Below are 3,997 nucleotides of genomic sequence, written 5' to 3' on the forward strand. Positions count from 1 at the left end.
CAGAATGCCACGTGCAAGCATTTCACGGGTGCATTAACGTTTCGAATCGCTGAGAATTCCGTAATAACATTCGTATTTGCATTACTCATACGCCAAGGCATTCATACTCATGTTCCAATGTCGATTTACGAGCGCTTTTACAAGTTTTATTCAGTTTTTATTTGAAGCTTAGCCGTTTACATTTATGTAGTAAAGATACTGATTCTTGTTTATTTATTTTAATAATCATTCAATAATAATAAACCAAAATGAACTCGAATCATTTGTTTATGACCTCTGAGCACATACTCGTATAAATTGATACGTTCAGCTACTGCCAAGATACTTTTCTTGATATTTATTCCCATTTTACAGCTGCTGCGCCAAGATACTTTAATACGCGGCTATTATTTATTTTATAATGGCTATATATTTACATTAAGATACACGTATAATTAAGAATTAGTTTAGGTAGGTGCTAATTAACAGATTTACGTACACTCGATGCAGTTTCTTATGAAAAAAAAATATATTGAGGGTTAATAAATTCAAGTAAAACCTCAACCATTTCAGTTTTTATAGCAAAAAGTAATTACTATTGTTACTATTATGTAAGGAGACCTACTTTAAAAGTATATACGATAAAATTATATAACAAATGCAGCAAATATTGTCTACAGACCTTATGATTCATTTTAAAATAATTGAATGAATAATTAGTGATAAGTTTTTTGTAAAACTTATAGTCATAAAATGTGTGATACATTTTTTAATTTTCTCACATCACAATAAAATAAAAGCAAAAAAATAATATTGCAATTTAATAATTAAAAAATAACTTTAATTAATTAATTCACTTATTTTACAGCTGGTTTATGATTTCGATACAAATATAACACAACACCAGAACACTTGATGTGTCTTTGTCCGTGTCTGGCCAGAACTAGGCTTAAGTTTCTAGGGGACCCATTCTTCAATTTACTCGACGACATCTACACCATCAGCATTGGCCAGATTCTTGCCTTTGTAAATGCCTTTGGCTGGTTCTAGTGTGACCTTCTGCCTACTACCCACTATTACGAGGTTTTTGGATTCAAAACGGCTCTTAAGCTAATTGAGGAGAACTTGTCCTCTCTTCACCACAACTAACTAACTAACACAACACAACACAGCAAGTGAATTTGTTAATAAAAGCTTAACAACAAATTAACAAAACTCCCAGTTTAAATATATCAGTCAAGTAGGGCTTTGGGTGAGTTGGCTAATGAACACTAGTTTAGTTTAGATTATAAGAGGGTTGGGAATTTCTCACCACGCCACTGCATCCTTTGAGGATTATTGTAACACACCCAGTTTAGTTCCATAGACGAGCAGAAGTGTAGAACGCCATTATATTCTTTGGCGAGATGTTATCTAATTCTGTAAAAGTGGATAGGCAATTGATAAGTACCGAAGTCTGAACACTAACTCTGAGCTTCAAATTTTTTAAAGCACGAGTTCAACTTAAGTTGAGAACTTACAGTCTCAAAAAATTATTTACGAATAATTAATTATAAGAAATAATTCCAAGACCACGGACGATGAGTATTTGGCAATACTCGAAATAGCTATGTGATCAACTAAAAATTCAATTAATATCAAAATAAATAAAAATTTTTGTTGTTGTGATTCACTACTATTCATAACCTCTCTTTTAACAAATAATAGTAATAGTAATTATTTATATACAGGGTGTTTTTTTTAGCTGCATGAAAGCTATCGATATCGATAACTATGGTTTAACAGCTGAGACTATCAAACTGTGTTGACATTTTTGTTCACTAAGGTTTGCCAATTTATCATGAATAGAACAACGCTTCCAAATTGTAGAAATTTAATTTGAAAAAAATAAAACTGTTCGCAAAGTTTGTAGAGCACTTCGTCCATTGAATTTTGTTTAGTGATGAAACTCATTTCTGGTTAAATGGTAAAGTCAATAAGCAAAATTTTCAAGATGTGAAAATACTATAATCGTCAAACCGTTAACGAATCACCATTACATCCATTAAAATTGACTATTTGATGCGGTTTACATGCTGACGGAATCATCGGTCCTTATTTTTCTCGAAATGAGGAAGAAGCTACCGTTACGATGAATGGCGAGCACTATCGAGCCATGCTGGTTAAATTTTTGTTTTTAAAAATTAATCAGTTAAACATCGAAGACGATTGGTATTTGGATCCAACAAAATGGCGCAACTCAACGTGCAGTGCGATTAACAATCGATGTTTTACGAAATTAATTTAGATAACAATTTTATTTCCCGCAGTGATACTGTTAACTGAACCCCTCGCTCGTGCGATTTAACGCCTCTCGATTACTTTCTATAGGACTTTGTTAAGTCACTGGTGTATGCCGACAAACCAGTAACTCTTAAAGCATTGGAAGCCAATGTTTATGCCAATGTTCATTGCAACAAATAATCAATAATTGGACTGATCGAATGGACCATGAAACTCGTAGCCGCAGCAGACATACCTATGCCGGAAATCATATTCAAAAAATAAATGTCATAAAATTATCTATCAGATTATAAAAAAAAAAAATTTCATTCCAATAATATTTCTGTTTTGTATTATCAGTTTAAAAATCCACACCTTATATCAGTAGATCACAAAAAAAAAACTAAAATGACAAATAATAGCTATAAAGTAATATATATGCAGAATGTATTCAGCATTTTTTCTGTCATTTTAATTTGAAGTATTCTAATTTTTAATTAATTACTAAAAAAACAATTTTATTTTTTTTACAGAATATAATTAAAGAAAAATAAACAAAAATTTTAAAATGATTAGGTTGTGCAAAAAGTATTCGTCATTTTTCTTCCATTATTGTGAGTTGCAAATAAGTATAGTGAACCCGCATACATCTTTTTCAATATATATTAAGTTTACTTCAATAATAGTAATAAATTTAAATAAATAGTTAAGATAATATAAATCATTTCCTAAAAAGAATATTTAAAACCAAACACCAAAAAAAATTTTCCTACATTCCCTTTAAGTATTATCACAATTTTGAAATGGTTCCACCTGATAATTTTATCTATGTTTAAGATATTATGGATAGTTGATTTGAGCTGACGTCAATCAATGCCTCAACCATGGACCTGTTTGTGGGTTGACCTGGTAGTACTACACTGTGATGATTTTGTTGTTCATGTGGGCGCATTTTTTTTTGTTATTTACTTACTATTGCTTAAAGGGTCTATTGGTAAAATATGCTTACTAAAATAATTACACTATTTAAACTATATTTATATTTATTTTTAACACACCCACAAATTTTTTATCTGCCTATTTGGTGGTAAGTTATTTATACTTATACTAAGCTGTAATATTTTATACAGAAATAATGTATAAATAATTTCTCATGCAAAGGGGGACAAAAATCCTCGAAACTTCAACTGACGTAATAAAATAATAAAGTAAATGTAATGTTTATAGTCTAATTATTTTTAAGTACAAATTATGTCAGTTAGGGTTTTAGCAAAAATAAATAATAAACATTTTGTAAAATAATTTCACCAGATATTGGCAAAAAAAGTAATAATAAAATTAAAACTTTTGAAAGCTATGGAAAATAGTTAGTCGATTTGGCTTAAATCTAATCACTTAATCTTGTAGCTTCATATAAACTAAATTAATTTTAGATTTGTGATTCAAGTATTTAATAATTTAGGCATTAAATATTTTAATATTATTGTTTAGTATTACGTTATATTATTTTATTGTATATTGTGACCAATATTTTAATCTCAGTCGTCAGGAGAGATGAATGCCTCTTGGTACTAGCATCATAACTCTGCCCGGTGCCGCAATTAAAACTCATTCACTAGTATTTACACTTCAAACAGTATGGGGTGGTGCCTAATCTTACTCTTATCGGGTCTCTTACGACACGCATGGGTTACTTTGGAAATATGCAAAGCTGTAAAACAAGAACTTGAAGGCGATGAAAGATTCGATTATAAGA

The sequence above is a fragment of the Teleopsis dalmanni genome, chromosome 2, assembly GCF_002237135.1.
Source record: "Teleopsis dalmanni isolate 2A chromosome 2, ASM223713v2, whole genome shotgun sequence".
NCBI lineage: Eukaryota > Metazoa > Arthropoda > Insecta > Diptera > Diopsidae > Teleopsis > Teleopsis dalmanni.